Source organism: Panthera onca, chromosome C1 (genome assembly GCF_046562875.1).
Source record: "Panthera onca isolate mPanOnc1 chromosome C1, mPanOnc1 haplotype 2, whole genome shotgun sequence".
NCBI lineage: Eukaryota > Metazoa > Chordata > Mammalia > Carnivora > Felidae > Panthera > Panthera onca.
This window is the reverse complement of record NC_138346.1, coordinates 100935218-100957386: the sequence shown is the minus strand read 5'-3', so window position 1 is coordinate 100957386 and position 22169 is coordinate 100935218. Positions and strand designations below refer to the sequence as shown.

The 22169-nt window shown below is 37.4% G+C and overlaps 1 pseudogene; it reads left to right on the top strand.

Moving 5' to 3' along the window:
- The first annotated feature begins 20470 nt into the window (after nucleotides 1-20470).
- LOC132670958 (small ribosomal subunit protein uS2 pseudogene) lies at nucleotides 20471-21366 on the top strand (annotated as a pseudogene).
- Nucleotides 21367-22169: the final 803 nt, after the last annotated feature.

Genomic DNA, 22169 nt, shown 5'->3' with positions numbered 1-22169 from the left:
GTTGCCAACTGTTGGCCTACTGAACATATTCAGCCACAGATGAATTTTGTTTGGCCAGCATAGAGGTTACACATTCTTGCATTTGAATATATACAGGTGTGGCACATACCCTCTGGTTCATCACATCACCCTCTACTTCTATACTAAGGACTCAGTCTATCCGTACATCGGTTAACCTTTCATGGCCCTGCAGCATTTGATTTTATAAACTGTGCTCAGTGGCATATAACATTGGAGCACTGGTTACCATTCACACATGCATTTGAACAGTTCCAAAACTAGTGAGAAAGACTTAAGTCTTGTAAGTATTATGTGAGATGACCCATTTATTCAGGCACGTTAAGCAAAAACATGTAATATCTGCACTTCAGATGGGGAATATAAACTAAGTAAGCAATTGAGGTATCTGTCTGAGTTAAAAACCAAAGACAAATATGACAGTTATTGTCCTCACTGAGCTCACTTTTTAAGAGGCAATCAACAAACTATTTTTGATAAACCAGGACAAAGCTTCCACATGGATGCGATGATACCTGGACTGAGTCTTGAAGGCAAATAGTTTGTTTTGTAGGTGAATATGGAGAAGAGGGTATTTCAGGTCCAGGGAAACATAAGACAACAATCACACACACGACTTCCTGGGTGAAAATTAAGTACATTTGAGCCCCTGAGACCAAATGATGAAGGGCCTTTGTCACCAAGGCATGCCCCCCAGCCTGCTATTAACCCACTGATCAGTCATCTATATTTGGACAGTTCTGTATCTCCATAATAGCTATTGCTAATCGCCTATCCCCTATCCACTCTGCCCTTCTTTCTTACCCAATTCTACTTGGAAGAAGGCGATACGTGTAAAAAATCTTGATTTTCCTACATGCCATCTTGCAGTTAGGTTTGGCCATGAGGCCCTCATTCTGGGAACCAAAATGTCAGTGAAAGTTTTGGTTAGGGCCTTTAGGAAAGCGATTGCCTTCCAGATAAAGAGACACAGACTGACATGTGTCTTTTCCCCTTTCCTCTTTGTTTTTACCCTTCCTCCTACCTGAAACATGGACATAAAGCCTGCATTGTTGTTGTCATCATGAGAGCATAGAGCTAAAGGCCAACTGCTAACAGCGGTGGGACAGAAAAACAAAATAGAAGGCTTCTAGGTCTCATTATGGAGTCATGGAACCATTGCATCAGCCTTCAACTACCTGTTTCTGGATTTTTTTCCTTGTGTGGCAAAAATAAACCTACTACTTGTTTAAACCACTTCTGGTCAGGTTTTCTGTTTCTTGCAGCCAGATGCAGTCTTGACTGATAAACCATGAAGCCAGATCATAAACACTGGGAATCTATAATGTTGTGCTCAGAATTGGGATGATTTCGACTTGTAGGAGATACAAAAATAACAAGGATGTGGTCTTTGATCCTCTCTAAAGTATGCTCAATAAAGGAAACTTGTGCTTCTATACTGAATACTGTGTTTGTGAGCCAGTAATCCAAGTACCTGAAGACATTCATTAATCTTCCATGGAATGTTCATTCATATAGTCATGTACACACCTACTATCCCAATTAGTTTAATATTCCTCATAACAGCACTTTGCTTGGAAAGAGAATCTGGACACGGGCTCCTGGATTGCTCAGTCAGTTAAGCACCTGACTCATGATTTTGGCTGAGGTCATGATCTCATGGTTTGTGAGTTCGAGCCCCGCCTTGGGCTCCTAACTGACAGTACAGAGTCTGCTTGGGATTCTCTCTTTCTCTCTCTCCCTCTCTCTCTCTCTCAAGATAAATAAACTTTGAGAGAGGAGAGAGAATCTGGATATACTGAGATGTCCTTATTTAAGTAACAGCTTATATGTTAATAGCCTTGTATAAGATATGTTCTTATGGTGCATGTTGGATGTGGGGTGTTGGTAGCGGGATAGGTAAGAAGAGCCTCTCATGGAGAGGTGAGGATCGACACCACAAGAGAGACATTCCAAAGGAGTAAGACTTCAAAATATATTCATTTTCAGGAAGGCTATTCTTTTTCTCTGAAATATAAAAGAATATGTTTGGGGCGGGTTCTTATGTGTACATTAGCCTTTGACACGGAGTGGAAAAAATGACTGGCATTTCTCTGCAAGTAAATCTGCTTCTTTTTCTCCCAAGAATCAGTATAGCATCTATTCAATGACTTCCTGTGTGGAAGAAATGATAGGAGATTTTCTTCTTCAGTTGGAAGGAAAACTTTTGCTCTCTGTAACCCAGATCCCCGGGGAATGTACTGGGCCTTGGTGCCGGTTTGGTTAAATCACATACTCGGATCCTACAGCAGGGAACACTAATGCCGGCATGAACGACAGTGCACCTCCTCAAAGTTGAAACATTCTCATTTTCTCTGCTAGGAATGACCATTTTCAGAAAAAAAACAAGAAACGGCCATGGTCTGATAAAAAATAGGTTTTCTGAATGGGAATGAAGTCATGAGAGCCTTTTTTTCTATGATAAGTTACTTTCTCTTTTATAGACAATTTTTTGTTGACTCTGTGGTAATCTAAGTTTACTGCAAAATTCCACGTGTTTATGATTTTCTTAAAGATCAGGCTGTGTTCAAGTCTCATGCCACTGAGCTGTGACTGTTTAAACATAAAATGTTTGGGCTTGTTAAATGTGTTGATTTACCAAGGAACGCTGCTTTATATCTCATGAGAAACTTTTTATCGGAATAATGAGAAATAGAAAAACAAGGTTCCCAAAGTGGAAGTGGTTTTGACGTCATCTAATTTGACTTATAAAATAAGTTTTGAATAATTCCCACGGGTTCCTGAATGATAGTTTTCTATGTTATTTCAAGGTGAGAATGCTTTTTTTTTTAATTTTTGTTATTTTTTTCTTTAGATTTACATCCGAATTAGTTAGTATATAGTGCAACAATGATTTCAGGAGTCGATTCCTTAGTGCCCCTTACCCATTTAGCCCATCCCCCCTCCCACAACTCCTCCAGTAGCCCTCAGTTTGTCTCCATATTTATGAGTCTCTTATGTTTCTCTTAAGTTTTGTCCCCTTCCCTGTTTTTATATTATTTTTGTTTTCCTTCCCTTATGTTCATCTGTTTTGTCTCTTAAAGTCCTCATATGAGTGAAGTCATATGATTTTTGTCTTTCTCTGACTGACTAATTTCACTTAGCCTAAAACCCTCCAGTTCCATCCACATAGTTGCAAATGGCAAGATTTCATTCTTTTCGATTGCCAAGTGATACTCCATTGTATTATATATATATATATATATATATATGTATACATATATATATCTGTATACATATATATGTGTATATATATGTATACATATATATGTATATATATATGCATACATATATATGTATACATATATATATGTATATATATATATGTATACATATATATGTATATATATATATATGTATACATATATATGTATGTATACCACATCTTTATCCATTCATCCATCGATGGACATTTGGGCTCTTTCCATGCTTTGGCTATTATTGATAGTACTGCTATAAACATTGGGGTGCATGTGTCTCTTTGAAACAGCACACCTGTATCCCATGGATAAATGCCTAGTAGTGCATTGCTGGGTTGTAGGGTAGTTCTATTTTTAGTTTCTTGAGGAACCTCCATACCGTTTTCCAGAATGGCTGCACCAGCTTGCATTCCTGTCAACAATGCAAAAGAGATCCTCTTTCTTCTCGTCCTCACCAACATCTGTTGTTGCCTGAGTTGTTAATGTTAGCCATTCTGACAGGTGTGAGGAGGTATCTTATTGTGGTTTTGATTTGTATTTCCCTGATGATGAGTGCTGTTGAGCATTTTTTCATGTGTCAGTTGTCATCTGGATGTCTTCTTTGGAGAAGTGTCTGTTCATGTCTTTTGCCCATTTCTTCACCAGATTATTTGTTTTTTGGGTGTTGAGTTTGATAAGCTCTTTATAGATTTTGGATACTAACCCTTTATCTGATATGTCATTTGCAAATATCTTCTCCCATTCTGTCGGTTGCCTTTTAGTTTGGCTGATTGTTTCCTTCGTTGTGCAAAAGCTTTTTATTTTGATAAGGTCCCAGGAGTTCACTTTTCTTTTCCTTGCCTCTGGAGACATGTTGAGTAAGAAGTTGTTGCGGCCAAGATTAAAGAGGTTTTTGCTTGCTTTCTCCTCGATAATTTTGATGGCTTCCTGTGTTACATTAAGGTCTTTCAACCATTTTGAGTTTATTTTTGTGAATGGTGTAAGAAAGTGGTCCAGGTTCATTTTTCTGCATGTTGCTGTCCAGTTTTCCCAGCACCACTTGCTGAAGAGACTGTCTTTATTCCACTGGATATTCTTTCCTGCTTTGTCAAAGATTAGTTGCCCATACGTTTGTGGGTCCATTTCTGGGTTCTCTATTCTGTTCCATTGATCTGAGTGTCTGTTCTTGTGCCAGTACCATACTGTCTTGAAGTTTTGTAGTATAGCTTGAAGTCTGGGATTGTGATGCCTCCTGCTTTGGTTTTCTTTTTCAAGATTGCTTTGGCTATTCAGGGTCTTTTCTGGTTCCATACAAATTTTAGGATTATTTGTTCTAGTTCTGTGAAGAATGCTGGTATTATTTTGATAGGGATTGCATTGAATATGTAGAATGCTTTGGTAGTATTGACACTTTAACAATTTTTGCTCTTCCTATCCAGGAGCATGGAATGTTTTTCCATTTTTTTGCGTCTTCTTCAATTTCTTTCATAAGCTTTCTATAGTTTTCAGTGTATAGATTTTTCACCTCTTTGGTTAGATTTGTTCCTCGGTATTTTATGGTTTTGGGTACAACTGTAAATATGATTGATTCCTTGATTTCTCTTTCTGTCACTTCATTGTTGGTGTATTGGAATACAACCGATTTCTGTGCGTTGATTTTATATCCTGCAACTTTGCTGAATTCATGAATCAATGGTAGCAGTTTTTTGGTGGAATCTTTTGGGTTTTCCATCAAAGTGAGAATGTTTTAACCCTAAGAGTGTTTTGAACAAAATATTTTCATCTAAATAATATGAACCCCAATAAATGTCATCTAGAACGTTTTATCCAGAGATTTCATTAATCCTTTTGATTTCATTGGTCAGTTTTCTCTTCATCATAGTCAAAAGATTTCCATTTATTTTTATCTTACTGAAAATATTTTCACTTGTACAAATACTTTCTCAATTAAGTTGGTAAGAAAATGCAATTCATTAACTAATTTTTTTGACCAAAATAAATTTTTATTCATCAATTCTGATATAACCTTTTGTGACCTTTATTTCCACCAATTCTAATTTTCCTGAGTCAAAAATGGGATGTATTTAGTTCTTAGCATATGTGAGGAATTTGTGAGTCAGATCAAAGAAAGACAGATATGAGAAGGAGAGAGGACAAGTAAGACAAGAAAGGTGAGGACAGAAAGAGAAGTGAGAAGAACATAAGAACGAAAAATGGTCTGTTAGACATCAACATGAGAGGAAGCATGTGGTGTTGACACAAACCAGAGAGCCAAGAAATCATGTTGGCCATATCCTAGATGGTGGCCTAAACTCAGGTTCTTCTTCTGACTGAATTCAACTCTAGCCTAAGAAGGTGAGATTTGGTATGCCCTTCCCCTGCAGGGCTCTACCTTCCATCAGCCTACCCACTATGGGCTAATACCCAGCCATCTGGCTAGTTGATGGACCTAGAGCCAAACAGGGTTTCCACTTTGGCTCTGACATCCTGCACCACCAAAGTTCAGCTTGTGTTCGAGTGTTCATGTATTTTTTTTTTTTTTACTGTCTGCCTCCACTTGAGCTATCATTTTATATTTGAGTGGAAGACAGATGGAGCCCTGAGAGTGAACTTTCAAGCCATCCCAAGTATGAGACAAGTCAGGATCACATTTTAATGAATGAATGAGCACATATACACTACACATTGCCATCATCATATTAGTCACCTGCAGGTACTTAAGTTTATATTTGGCGATTGGAAGCATTCAGGACTCTTTAACCACCTTTTTTATTTATTTTGGAATTTGTTTCTTTTATAATATTTCTTCATCTTGTTCAATACTTGGAATTAAATGAATATTCTTTCTGTAAGTCTTTATTATCAATAGGGATACACGCTAGATAAATAACACTCTTAAGTTGAACTATTTCAATCTACAATTCAGTAATATTGACTGAGTACCTACAAAATATCAAGCCCTCTAGTTGTTTACAAAGATTTGGAAAGCTTACAAATTATTTGGCACTTTAAGTTACTTACAAATGCACTTTTTATTTGCTTGACAATGCTATTCATTTTCCCATAAAAGGATGATTTATGCTGGCTTTCATTTTTACATTATCTATGGACTCCAGTCAAATGCCAATGTCACCCACCAGTTTCTGGGGATTGTGAAATCTACCCTTTGAGAGTTATTTCTTTAATTGGAGTGATAGAGTCTGGAACTGCTCCCGTGCCTTGGCTCATAACCCCAGGGTGTCCTTAAATGTTATGTTGTCATCAATTATCCAAAACAGAGCCATTATAGTCTATCCAAATCATCAAGAGATGGATGAGCTTGCCACTGAGAGAACAGTGAAGGCAGCTGCAGGTTGAGATGCTGGCCAATATATATAATATGTGTTTCCCAGGACATGAGAGGAAGAAACAGACTGTGATCCAAAATCATGGCAAATATAGGTAAGGCTTTGTTGCACAAAATATGTTTCTGAAGCTTAAGACCTTTTCTCTGGCCATCACAGTGGACCAGAGAGAACTAGAAGTTAAATCAGACATTCAGATTTTCATTTTGGTAGTAACTCTTTTTCTTCTAATTCAACAAATATCTATTATGTACCCACTATGGGCTTGGCGCAATGCAAGTGCTAGTGATACAATTAGGCTCAAGAAACTTAAATTCTTGGTACTTAATTGAGTAATGATATGAACAATGATTGAGGTATAATTGTGATGAGTGCTACACAGAAGAAGCAAAACATAGGAAAATGCCTACCCTGAGAAAGTCTAACTCGGTTAGAAGTTGGGAGAAATCTAGAAATGTTTTCCTGCAGAAATAAAATTTAAACTGAAACTTGAAAGAGTCAGTTAAAGACAGGCAGGTAAGGACAAGATACAAAGGAGCATAAAAAGTGCCAGGCAGAAGAACGGCATGTAAGAATGTTCTCACAGGGGTGGTTGGCACACCCAGAACATACACGGTCTGTAGGCCATGAGTTACTTATATTACTGGGCATAAATGACCTCTTCCATGAACTACCATGATAGAGATACTTTTCTTAGACTGACATAGTAAAAAAGAATGAGTTTGTTTAAAATATCTAGTGCACACACATACACATACACATGGGGAAAGACGGCAAAATACAGTCTGACCTGTGAAGCTGAATTTTATGTGAGCTGTAGAATTGTAGAACTAGGAATGGCCATGAAAATCATCCTAGATGACACTTTATAGATGATGTCAACAAGATCAGAATTTGTTATTTACCCTGGATTGCAACATTGCTTAAAGGCAGAGCTAAGAATGTGTTTTCTGATCCTGAATTCATTGCTTTTTTTCTTAGACAGTGAGTTTTAAAATAAATTATTGGTTCATATCACATATTACACCAGATTACATATTAACTATTGAAGTCAGAATTTGAACGCAGACCTGCCTAATAGCAAAACCCATGTTATTTATACCAAATCATAGTGATACTTGGTAAATGAATGAACCAAATTATATAAACGAATGAGTGAATAAACATGTGAAGCTTGTAAAAAGAATACAAGAATAAAAGAATAAAATAAAAGAAATAAATAAAAGAATGAAAGAATACAAGCAGTATTTTTTTAATGTATGTTTATTTAGTTTTGAGTGAAAGAGAGCATGAGCAGGGAAGGGGCAGAGAGAGAGGGAGACAGAATCCCAAGCAGGCTCCATACTGTCAGCACAGAGCCGGATGCGGGACTCGAATTCACAAACTGTGAGATCATGACCTGAGATGAAACCAAGAGTTGGATGCTTAACCAACTAAGCCACCCAGGTGTTTTAACAAGCAATATTTTGAATTAGGCAGTGTTTTGATTGAATGCACAGTAATGGTTTTGAGAAGAATATTTTTATCCTTCAGGAATTTTTTTTTTCCTTTAGAGAGAGAGAGAAGGAGAGTGCCAGCAGGGGAGAGGCAGAGAGAGAGAAGCAGAGAGAGAATCCCAAGCAGGCTCCACAACCAGCACAGAGCCTCCTGTGGGGCTGGGTCTTAAGACTGTGAGATCATGACCTGAGCTGAAAGCAAGAGTCAGAAATTTAACTGACTGAACCCCCAGACATCCCTCGTTCAAGAGTTTTTAAAAACAGAATCCAACTCTGGAATAGGAGATAAAAGGTGCGGGGTTGTTGTAAGAACCTAAATTGGAGGGAGCCTTGGCAAATAAAGAATTCCAGAGTTTGGCAGCAAGAGCGCTGGGGTCAGGATTGTGCTGTCACCTTCAACATGGACTCTGTGGTGATAGAGGACACATTCCAGCCATCAACCCATCTCTGTAGTGCCTGCTGTCGATTCTAGATTGCTTCCTGGGAATGTCTAATTGGCTGAGCAAGGGTCAAATGCTTCTGCCAGGGAATGAGGAGTCAAAAGTACCCCCACCTTCAATTTCCAGTGAGGGAGGTAAGATATTATGTCCCTCTAATATTGTAAGCAATGAGGATTTTTATAAAATAGGAAAGGAAATTAGACATTTGAACACCAAAATAATAAAATATTTCACTACAGCACTTTTTCTGAATAGTGATGAGAGTAGGAAGTAAAAAATAAGTTTAAGTCAACTAATACTTTGAATTTGTCTTAGATGAGTTTTCAGTCGTACTACGAGAAAGGCGAAGATTAATTCTAAACAGCTAAAAGCAAGAGAGGAAAATAAATCAGTATCAAAGTTAGTAATTCTAAAGCCACATTGAAATGAAAGCAAGGAATTAAATATGCAAATGCCCGTTTTTATTTGAAAGATAGCAGTTTTAGGGTGCATCCGCTGACCTATCACAGGAGAATATAGAAATATTAGGGAGAAAAGAGCAAAAACTAAAGACTTTATGTGTATATATATATATATAGAGAGAGAGAGAGAGAGAGAGAGAGTTACATAGACATAGATATATAGAGATGGAATTAATTACAGCTTTATTTTAGAGGCAGTAAAGAACAGTAAAGAGCACTCAAATGAAATTATTCACACTGTGGGAATGTATAGTAAAAATATCCATCACAGTGTTTAGAAAATAAGCCCAAACAAATGAACACTCACGCCCAGATAAAATGAGTTGTTTTTTGGTTTGTATTTATCTGTTTATTTAGTTTACAAAGGCTTGAAGCTTTGTTTCTGTAATCTATTTGGACAGAATAACAGTTCCAACGTATGGGAAAAAACAGTGCATTTTTATCATTATACACAGGCACATGTATTCATAAGAAGGGATTTTGTAATAATTGGCTGGAATGAGGGTTGTAGTATTTGTGGGTCTCATCTTTCCTTCATTCCATATCCTCTGTCACTACCAATAGCAAAAACCTATTGATTCAATTCTTTGTATTTCAGTGACGCACTTAGACAAGGAGGTCTCCAGATCACACTATCCTTACAGGTCACAGAATGCTATTCTCATCGTTTTAGAGGATTTGAATGAATGCCAAAGGTTTTGGGTGTTTCCCGCATGCAAATTTCTAGAGAGAAATGTCTTCATAAAGAAAGCAGGCAATTCTGGGTACCATCTGAACTTTTCCATGCTCCATGCAGCTTTTCCTGAATGCCATATTTCTTCCTCTCCAAGACTTTAACAAACTAACAATTGAAGATGTACAGACCACTAAAGAGAGACAGGATAAAGGGCATCTGGATGGCTCTGTTGGTTAAGTGTCCAACTTTGGCTCAGGTCATGATCTTGTGGTTCATGGGTTTGAGCCCCATGTTGGGCTCTGTGCTGACAGCTTAGAGCCTGGAGTCTGCTTCGGATTCTGTGTCTCCCTCTCTCTTTGCCCTTCCCCCATTCATGCTCTAGCTCTCTTTCTCTCTCCAAAATAAACATTTTTTAAAAATTTAAAAAGAGACACTAATAACACATACTGAAGTCTTAACGTGGTACCAAGTGAACATCATCTACAGATGCACTCATTTAATCTTTACAAAGACCCTATAAAATAGACACTATTGCCCCAGGTTTCTTCGAGAGTAGGAAAATGAAGCCCAAGGAGGTTAGCTAAGTAACTAAACAGCTCACTATTACACAGCTCCTAAGTGGAGGGTTTAAACACAGGCTCTTCAAGGCCCAAGTCCATCCTCCTAACTCCTTCTCCTTTGGCTGACAAACTGTGACTTTTTCTTTTCTTTTCTTTTTTTTCCTTTCCTTTTTTTTTTTTTTTTTTTTTTTTTAATCCATCTTCAGCCATGGAGCATGCTCTTGTCACATGTATTTTGTGCCTCCTCCACTTGTGTTTCAGCATTTGGACTTTCAGTTCGGTTGGAAAATAATCAAATAGAGAAGCTTTGTGTGTTAAGCATGTATGGGAGCATTTGCATCAGCTATGAACATTTTGTCCCTTCACCTGAAGTAAGGTAGGTTTGGGGGTTTGGGGGTGCCTCTCTTGAGTTGCCAAATAGGGTAAAGTTCATAAAATGGTAGTAACCAAAAGCATTAGTTTGTTTGGGGTCCCTTTTAAATTCCTATCCTGCTAATGTTTTTTAGATTCTCCTTTGTGTTGCGCACATCCCCTGCTGCAGGTGAACCGTAGCTCTTTCTGTTCCGCTCTTACTAGTAGCTATTTCATGAGTCCTTACGGTGTTACTCATGATCCATGTAAATATCATATAATTTTAAATATTTATAATTACGTACCCCTTGCAGAATCTGATGAGTTCTACAAAAATCATCTTCCGACTACTATCAAATTAACACAGTCACATAAAATATTCAAAATCTAAATTTAGTATCCAGAGATAAAGATTCCGGCACGGTGGCATGAAAAGATCAAAATATGCTCTCCCCAAAATATAAAAGTGGGGGGAAATGATAAAAAAAAACACTTCAGAGCTCTGGAAGTCAACCAAAATAAACAACAAATGGAGAAGCACTTATTCATAAGAAGCGATGGGTACCTGTAAGGACAATGGGAGACACAGCCCTTTTTTTCTGGGGCTGCTCTTATCCCTTTTGCCCAGTTCAGGTGAAGGTTTTTCCAGGGCTCATCTGGCCCTGAAACATAGTCGTCATGTGGCCAGAGGGGCTGACTTGATTTGGCATAAAGGCCAAAATCTATGGTCACATTATTAGTAGAAGTTACAATTTGGGGAGAAAACAAACTGAGAAATCTGCTTCTCTGTTATAGAAGGTTGAGAAGAGGTTAATAAGCAATACATTTAATGAAGAGGGCTGAGAAATTAGAGTTAAAGCAGGACCAGATGAGGTCCTTATACTTCCCTGAGTGACTAGAGTAATAAGCACACATGCAAAGAACATCAAAAGGAAGCAACCAGAAAGTCCAAGTCTAGGCAGAGTTGAGAACTAGTTGAATTTTGAATGTATTCCACAGAGAGAGTTTTTCAGCAAAGGGAAAACTCCTTGTGGAATCCATGCGTTCGAGCACAACCTCTGCCTAAAATACTAATTGGCCACTAAGCCATAGAGACACAGTGGTATCCAGTAGGAAAGTAGAAATACATATTTTTAAAAAATGGAGTAGAGAGGCACCTGGGTGGCTCAGTTGGTAAAGCGTCTGACTCTTGGTTGCAGCTCAAGTCATGATCTTACGGTTCATGAGATCTGATTGAGATTCTCTCTCTCTCTCTCTCTCTCAAAAATAAATAAATAAACATTAAAAAATTGTTTTAAATGGAGTGGAGCCTCTAGATTTGAAAATTATACTAATTGAAATGCACATTTCACTAGATGGGTGCAACAAAATATTTAAATGGTAGAAAAGTAATCCATAAACTTGATGGTAGATGAGTAAATATGATTTAATGTGAAGGACAAATATTGATGATAAGTGAACAGAGCCTCAGAGACATGTGGGACATCATCAAACATATCAACACCCATGTAAAGGGAGTGGTACAAAAAGTAGTTGAGGAAATAATGACCAAAAACTTCTCAAATTTAATGAAAAACTTTATAGATCAAAGAGGTATAATAAACAAGTAGTCAGATATACACAGAATATTTAAATTTAGACATTTTATAAACATTTATTGTAGCAGTCAAACTTCAGCAAGATAAGAAAATGAGAAAATCTTGAACGCAGAGAAAAATGACGTATCATATACAGGGGAAATAACAATACAGTTAATGCCTAGCTTCTTATCATAAATGGTGGAGATTACAATGAAGCAGAATGACATATTCAAAAAAAAATGAAACAAAAACTCTCAACTAATAATTTTATATATGACAAAAATATCTTTCCAAAATAAAGCAATATATATTATATATAAAGCAATACATATATATTATCATATGTATTTATATGTATTTATATATTTATGTATGTTTACTGTAGTAGACAGACTTAACAAGAAATACTGAAGGAATACGTTTAGTCTAAAAAAAATTACACTGAACAGTAACTTGAATCTAGGAAAAGAAATGAAAGTCATCAGAAATGGTGGGTATGTATATAAGTATAAAATATAGTACTTAATTTTTAAATTTTTCTTATGAATTTGTCTTAAAATATATTTTATAAAACAAGAAATATGCCATTAAATTTTTGGGTTTATGACATATATAGATGTATGATACATATCCATAAGACCACAAAGGAAAGGAGAGGAAATGGATAATTATTAGAGCAAAGTTACTGTACATTATTGGAATTACATAATTATTAATCTAAATTAGTTTATGATAAATTAATATCTATATTATAATATTTAAAGCAAGTCTCAAGAAAATAACTTTAAAATATAGTTTAAAAACCGAGTGCAACTGGGGCATCTGGGTGGCTCAGTGGGTTGAGCATCTGACCCTTGATTTTGGCTCAGATTGTCATCCCAAAGTCATGGGATTGAGCCCCACATCAGGCTTCTCATTGAATGTGGAGCCTGTTAAGATTCTCTCTCTCTCTCTCTCTCTCGCTCGCTCTCTCTCAGCCCTTCCCCTGCTCACATGCACGTGCATGCATGCACTCTCTGTCTCTCAAAAAAAAAAAGTTAAAAATTGACTGAATTAAAACGGTACACCAAATATATTTATTTAATATAATGAACAAAAAACGTCATTGATATGTTTCAATAAAGTAAAATAAAAGTCATATCTTTGGAAATAAAATCAGTATCAGTAAATTACCTTTATTCCTTTTTACCTACCCACTTTGATAAGTTTTTTTGAGTAATCCAACGTAAACATATTCATATGCATAGGCCTACCTTGCTGTTGTTTATGACCTTCTAAGATTAACTATGTCCTTCTAAGATTTTCCCTTATGTAAAGTGTTATTGTCAAGGTTATATTCCAAGCAATATATCAAAAAAATAAGTCATCCAGGCTTCTAGTGATTCTCAAAGACACAAGGACCAAAATAAGTTTCTAATACTCTCAGTGGTAAAGAACCAGCTTTACTTTTATTTTTAAATCTGCCACCAACAAGTGCTTTTATAAAATCTAATAAAATAAATTACTATAAAAAATGAAATTTTTAGGAAAACCAAAAACATGAGGCAATGTTTTTGTCAATGTGAGAATCAACACATTTCATCAAATTGCTGTCAAAACTTCTAAACACTCAGTTTCTATACTTGACACATTATGATGGTTAATTTTATGTGTCAATTTTACTCGGCCAAGGGATGTACAGATAGCTGATAAAACATTCTGTATGTCTGTGAGGGTATCTCTGGAGATTAGAATTTGCACGTGTGGACTGAATAAAGAAGTTTCACCCTCACCAACATGGGTAGGCATCATCCTATACGATGAGGGTCCGAATAGAACAGGTGAAGGATGGACACATTCCCTCTTTCTGCTTGAGCTGATCTTAAACTTCTCCTATGCTCTGGCGTAGGGGTTCCTGGTTTCTAGATGGGAATTTCTACCATAGACCCCCAATTCTCAGACTTTTGGACTCACGCTTACAACCATCTGTTCCCTGGTTCTCAAGCTTTGAGACTGAGACTAAAATATACCACCTGATTCTTTCCCGATTCTCCAACTTGCAGAAGGTGAAATGTGGAATTTCTCAGCCTTCACAATAGTGTGAACCAATTCTTATAATAAATATCCCATTTTAGTATCTATCTATCTGTCTATTATCTATCTATGTACCTATCTATCTATCTATCTATCTCCTATTTGTTCTGATTCTCTGGAGAACTCTGACTAATGCAGTCTGAACATGAAGAGTTTAGGTAATGACATTAGGCCACAGAACATATTTTGAGTAGTTCTGCTCTAAAAGACCACCTTTAGTTTTGAGGGCAAAGAGTTTTTAACAGTGTGTTCAAAGAATGTTTATTTGAACTCCAGTAGTTATCCAGGTTTATGTTGCATAAGAACAGAGCAGATGGTCAATTGTATGATGTAACATCAAAGGCAGAGAGGGAGTTACCCTGTTCCTCATTCTAATGCTTTCCAACTTGAATACTTAAAGTTTCTTCCTTTCTCGCATAAAAAATTTGTTCTTCTCAAAAGGTGAAAATGTAAGAGACACTTGAGCATGGTTAAAAGATCTGAAGGAACAAATTGCCTAGAGAGGAAACAAAGTTAGCCTGAGAATGCTGAAGGGGAAGAGGGAAACAGGAGATAGAAAATAAATTATCCTATTGAGAAGCATGTATATTCCCTAAAGAAGTTTGCTCGGGATGGTGATAAAATCCAAATTACCTTGACCTGGTAATGAGTTTCTTTAGCAGACTTTATTAGACCAAGCTATAGCCATATGTAAGGTTTAATCAAGGTGATAAGATGCTCTTACTTTATGAATGAACTCTGATGCCCTTTAACCTAGTTTAACAATAGTTAAACAATATCTTCTGAATTTGTGTAAGACAACTTTCTATACAGCCTTGCAAACACACATTCCTATTTGCTAGATAATAGCAGATAGAAAAATAAAAAGAAGATGGATTTTGGAAAGTAGTACAAATCAAATGGAAATGAGGAAATTGTGCATAAGTGTAATTTATTTTTTAGACAACCTCGTGTGCTTTTTTAGATATAATCAGTTCCTAACACATTTCTGAATGGTGTCTTTTTCGCATATAAACTCCCTTTTAAACAGGGATGAGGAAAGCTAATGGTTTTCTTTATCAGTGCTAGAATTGGGTTATGATGCAAACATATATGCAAAAATTTGTAAATCACACAGAAAAAAGTGCGTATGTGTAGAAACTATTATGGTTGAGTTTTCTTCTGAAGCTGTGTTCTCAGTATATAAAACGTCTTTGTAAGTAATGTTTAAGGACGGACTAGTTCTTGTAGTTTTATGGAATATTACCACAAGGTCCCTTCCAGTTGTGGTCTATGATTCAATGTGAACAACATTCTGGTACAATAAAGGAATCAGAAGAGTCACTTTTCCTTTTAAGGGACCATGTGATGCCACAAAAGAAATGACACTGGGAAAGTTAGTCCTGGCTTCAGAGGTTTGAAATGCATAAGTCCAAAGAATAAATTTATGGATTGGTGAAACTGAGTCGATATTCAATCTTGACACCATGGTCGTTGTCCTTTTTATATAATCTTATTTTTATAAGTATATACCTAACATTTTATAAGTCTAACTTATTTTTTAAGTATTTACCTAACATTTTATAAATCTAACTTATTTCTTAACTATTTATCTAACAATTGTGAGTAGAACCTGTTGATAGAATGATGCTGGGTCTGTGCTGCCCATTCTCTTGTTGGAATCTTAGTCACAGATTAAAATGTAGGAGAAAAGAATGTGTCTATATTATAGAATAACCAATATAAAATGGATTTCTCCGAAGTGGAACTTAACACAGTTCAAATATGTAGTAGGTATTGAGTAAAATTTGTTGAATGAATGTGCAATAACTCATTGCTATTTGATCCAGAGATTCTCTCTCCAAAGGCAGAAAATTCACTTTTTTTTAACATGGAAAACATTATAAAAATTATTAATGTAATGTTTTTCCTCCTTAGTTTCTTTAAAATTTTTTAACATGTATTCATTTCTGAGAGACAGAGAGAGACAGAGCATGAGTGGGGGAGGGGCCAAGAGATGAGGAGACACAGAATCCAAAGCAGGCTCCAGGCTCTGAGCTGTCAGCACAGAGCCAGAAGTGGGGCTCGAACTCATGAGCCATGAGATCATGACCTGAGCTGAAGTCAGATGCTTAACCAACTGAGCCACCCGGGTGGGCCCTCTCTCTTTGATTTCTTAAGCATGTATGTGATTTTCACCCTACTTGACTCATATTATCCAAATCCTGGGCTTGTGGAAAGGAGAGAAAAAATTAGGAATTTTAATATTCAACCTCTTACAGTAAAAAATGGGATTTTCAAGCAAGACTGTAATGTTCAATTTAAGCTACTTTCTTGACAAAGCACTGCTTATATTTTATTTTTGGTTTTCCTCTTTAAGCATATTAATAGGACATCAGGCTAGATTTTACATGAGGAAAGATAAATAAAAAGAAGAGAGCAAGTTAGATCCTCTCTTGAACTAAGGTATTTAGGAAAAAGAAAAGAAGGAAGGAGAATGAAAAAGCCAGATAAACATCAAACTCAGAGAGAGAGCTGACTTAGGTACTAAGACAAGCACTGAGAAATTATTTACTGTGCTGCTGGAAGGTCATCTCATACACTCTCCTGTATCACCAGTCACATTGACCAGTGTGCTTAGGCAGAGAGAGTTGCAACACTGAGCTGTCTTGATCGCTCTTGGTTCCCGTGGAGTATGACTGTTGATTTGCCAGCTAATGACTTGCTGCGAGGGTACTCATGGAAGGACAAGGTGACCTCATCAGAGGATGTAGGTAAACATCCATGCTAGGGGACAAGAAAGAGGATGGACCAAGAACAAGCACCAATTAAAGCTGAGTTGAGGGGTGCCTGGGTGGCTCAGTCGGATGAGCGTCCAACTTGGCTCAGGTCATGATCTGGCGGCTTGTGAGTTCGAGCCCCAGGTCGGGCTTTATGCTGACAGCTCAGAGCCTGGAGCTGGCTTCTGATTCTGTGTCTCCCTCTCTCTCTGCCCCTAACCCACTTGCATTCTGTCTCTGTCTCTCTCAAAAATAAATAAACATTAAAAAAATTTTTTTTAAAAAGCTGAGTTGAAGTGAAGTCAACAGAGTACCCCAAAACCATTGCTGAAGCCTAGAGAAATTAGACCATGAATAAACATCTCTCCACCTGTATCAGTAAGGCATGCTACAGCCAGAGATGCAAAAGAAATATAATTCTGGAGATCTAAGGATTGGCATAAGGTCAGAAAGCCCTTCCTTCCATGTCCTACTTTCCATGAAGCATATGGTGTTTGCCCTACCATACATTTAGATGTTGGGGAAAAGAGTCCAGGAGATGGGGAAGGTTATTCCAAAGACTGCTCATATTTATGCAAGAAAGATAGAAAACTCCCTTTAAGGAAGTTTAATGATCAAACTGGACTCAAATTTAGTCCAGCTTAGATATTTAGTAATTTTTTCTTGCTAATTGGGGTGTGAGACCTTGTATGAAACAACATATTCAGTTTAGTCAAAAATAAAGAAATTAACTTTAATTTTGAATATTAAAGTGGCATTGTTAGGTAAAATTTATTACTTGGAGACCCTTTCTCTCCCTACAATTTTAATTTAAAAATTAGAATTATCTCTCAAAAACAACAAATATTGACAAACCATGTTGTTTTTTCCCCTCAAATCAGTTAGTTTCTCTTTTGTTTTCTTTGTTGAATCTCCCAGAAGTCTTTAAAAACAGATACACAAATAAATAAGATAGAGTTCTGCCTTTCTTAGCAAGAGGTTGGGGATAGTTCTAGAAGCCCACCTTTATAGCACACTATTATAGCATGTGAAGTGTGACAGTGTGATTTATACAAAATGTCACAAGAATACCAAAGACAGAGTGACTCCCTGGATCAGGGCAAGTTTTGCAGCTGAAGTGCTATTTAACCTAAGCCTTGAAGAGCCAATAGTAATTGGCCAGTATGGGAAGAAGACAGAGGGATATCCCAAAAAACTTATTTAAAAGCCCAGAAGTGAACAAAAACCGGCCATGTTTGGGGACTCTGAGAGTTTGTTGTGACTCAAACATATTGAGCATGCACATAGAAGGGGAGAATGATTAGCTGTAAGGACAGAAGCAATGAGCCAGAAATACAAGCCTGTGTACAATTAAATATTGAATAGTGAGCCATCCGATATTCGAGTATTATGGGAGCCATGAGTATTATGGGAACGTAGAAAAAAAGAAAACTAATGACAACAGAGTGCTCAGTGAAGGCTTCATGAAGCAGATGTAATTTATTCAGATGCCCTCGGCGTTACAGTTCTCATGTTAACAGTATTCTTATTATGCCTCATGCTACCAATGGGCACCAGTCAATTAAAGCATCGGGACTGGAGGGAACAGCATGTAGACCTTCTGATTGAGATGTATGGCTGTTAGGCTGACTGATCCAGCTGTAAGCATGGGGAAAAGACTATTTTTTTCTGGAAGCTTTTCCTAAGGACTGCTCCTTAGGTACCATTTCCATTGGTGGTTAGGTGTTTCCTATAACAAGAATTTTGTAGGCAAAACTCAATGGGCTTCTATAATGTTCTTTATGAATATTCTGATGGATTTTGGATTGATTCAAGTGGTGATAATGTAAACTATGTTTCCTGAAAAAAGGTAACCACAGAACCCTTTCCTTGACCATTTCACAGGATTAACTTTCCACAGAATACATTTTAAGGAACACAGACACGGTTTGGCTGTTGACAAGAGAATCTAGCATGTCATTGGGCAATAAAATAATTCAAAATATATCCGGGTGCCCTAGCAGGGTGTGGAGGTCTGCATCAGGAAATACTTAAGTAGGAAATGTTTAGGTAGACAAGGAAGGAAATGTACAATGTACAAGGAAATTTTTATTAGGGATGCTTCACAGTATCATACCTGACCCAATGTACTTAAAGTATTCATTTCTATGGAAAACCTTTCTGTCTTTTATCTTGTCTCTGAAATGTACATTCAACCGTTTTGACTAGTTGCTCTTGAGTCTCTCCTTCCTTGTCCTTTGGTTTTCATCCCACACCACTACATCAAATTATTTCCTTTACAATATTTTTTAACCTTTTTTTCTACTAAATTGTTTCCTACCAGAAGGTAAGTAAGCTTTTTGAGACCAAGGACTTTAAGATAAGATCACTGCTGTATCCTCAGTACCTAGCACATAGTAGGTCTCAATATTCACTGGAAGGATGGATGGATGGATGGATGGATAGATGGATGACTTAATTAATTAATCTGGGCATTTGGAAGCTCTTGAGAAATGGCGATTGTGCATTGTCTCATTGTCCTGTAAAAAACTACAAGTAAAATTCACCTTCCCATATTCTTGAGTTTTCTTTTCATTGAAATGTCTTTTAAACTGTCTCATTTCTGTACATGTTCGAAGATATTTTCACACAGAATTCAAACAAATTGACATGGTTCTTGGATGGAAATTTTAATTCTTCTTCCTTTATAATTATACTTAGCATATGCTTCACACGTGTTCCTAATAGCTGAGAAATGCTGTCGTTTAGAGTGATTTTTAGTCTCCTGGTGTCTTCAATTAAAGGGAGCCTCCCATACCAGCTGCAGAGCCAATGATGACATTGTTGTTATAGTGTTATTTCTAATTATTTTAGCATATGTTGACCACAGAATATTTGTATTTTAAAAATCCATAATTAAATAATTAATCCAGGCAATGATCATAATGGCCATTAACATAAAATAGGAGACATTATCTGCCTTCTCATATAAGTGTAAAGCTTCACTTATGAACAAGTGTTGCAAAAAAAATGTTTTTAATCTTGAATCAGATTAAGCCTCCAGCTCTGGTGACCAGTGTCCATTAAATACAGAGGACATAAATATATCACATGACCCCACATGCAAGCAATCAGTGAAATCTAGACTGTGGAAAAGTCTGGTCAACAACCAGTCCATTTTTTTTTTTCCAACAAATGAATTGCAAGACATAAAAGATGAAAAGAGGTACATTTAATGTGTGGACCTTGTTTTGATCCTAATTTAAAAAAATCAATGGCAAAAAGAAATTAAAACCAACAAAAACACTCTTATAAGAAAGTCCTAGGAAATTTAATACCTTATTATTTTCTAGAAAATGATCAAACTCACTTGAGGAGATCCAACTAAAGAGATTCATGTTACTGTATTAACCAATACACCTTTCATACAACTATGTTAAAACATCATTATGTATCCTTTCTGTGCTACCCAGGGAGAGAGCCACTAGGTGTTTTATGTTCATGTCATAACTTAAAGGGAAACTTTCACAGTGTCCAGAGACCTTTATGTCCTGCAAGTGAAGGAGGAGGGTGTCCTCATATTCCCTGCAGCAGGAACCCATTTAGGTGGCACCAACCTTGACTTCCAAATAGAACAGTGCATCTACAAAAGGAAAAGTGATGGTATCTACATCATAAATCTGAAGAGAACCTGGGAGAAGCTTCTGCTGGCAGCTCGTGCCATTGTTGCCATTGAAAACCCAACTGATGTCAGTGTCATATCATCCAGGAATACTGGCCAGTGAGCTGTGCTGAAGTTTGCTGCTGCTACTAGAACCATTGTTATTGCTGGCCACGTTACTCCCGGAAGTTCACTAGCAAGATCCAGGCAGCCTTTCCAGAGCCGAGTGGTTACTGATCCCAGGGCGGACCACCAGTCTCTCTCAGAGGCATCTTACGTTAACCTGCCTATCATTGCTCTGTGTAACACAGATTCTCCTCTGCCCTGTGTGGACATTGCCAGCCTTTGCAATAAGAAGGGAGTTCACTCTCTGGGTCTGATATGGCAGATGCTGGCCCAGGAAGTCCTATGCGTGCGTGGCACCATCCCCCTCGAGCATCCATGGGAGGTCGTGCGTGATCTCTACTTCTGCAGAGATCCTGAAGAGATTGTAAAGGAAGAGCAGACCGCTGCCCTAAAGGCTGTGACCAGGAGGAATTTCAGGGTGAATGAGCAGCTCCAGCTCCTGAGTTGACTGTTACCCAACCTGAAGTCCCGGACAGGATAACGGCCTGCAGGAGCCCTCTGCAGCGCCCTGCAGCGGTTCCCTACTGAAGTCTGGAGCACTCAGCTTGCCACTGAAGACTGGTCCACAGTTCCCACTGCTCAGACCACACTGAATGGGTAGGAACAACCATGGAGTGGTTTTAAGCTGCTCTCTACAAATGCAAACAAAATGGAAATAAGGTTGTCAGAAAGTAGTTTCTAATAAATAAATAAATAAATCCACGTATTATAAAACACATAGAATTGCAGGTTGCTGTATACAAAGACATATTACTAAAGGTCAAAATATTCTCAGGAAAGTTGAAAGTTCTGGGAGAAAAAAAAAGTTTTAATCTCATTTTTCAGCAATTTTATGGCTATCTTTATAAGAATTTAAGAATTATTACCATTCCTCAGGAAAAATTCTTCTTTGTCTTCTGGGGCTTGATGGCAATGAATTTACCTAATCACTACCACCTGCCTTACTTATGACTCACAACTCAGGGCTAGATATGTCGTTGTAATTTCTTTCATGTATCAAATAAAAAAAGTGCAGCCCCTAAACTTCCAGTGATTAGTGGGTGATCTTAGAATGTTCTTTCCAGTTTCGGAGGCTAAAGTTTTAGACCAATGAATGAAGTAATGAGATGGGAGGTGTCTAGAAAGCTTTGGGTAGACTCTTGCCTTTTGTAATCTGTAGAGGGGAGTGATTATTAGAGACAAATACATGCCAACCACAGTTAAATGTTCAACTTTATCTCAGTCACCAACTTCTCTACCTTCAAAACTTTTGTCAGAAGTAAAAGAACAGGGGCGCCTGGGTGGCTCAGTCGGTTGAGCTACCGACTTCGGCTCAGGTCATGATCTCACGGTTTGTGAGTTAGAGCCCTGCGTCAGGCTCTGTGTTGACAGCTCAGAGCCTGGAGCCTGCTTCTGATTCTGTGTCTCCCTCCCTCTCTGCCCCTCCC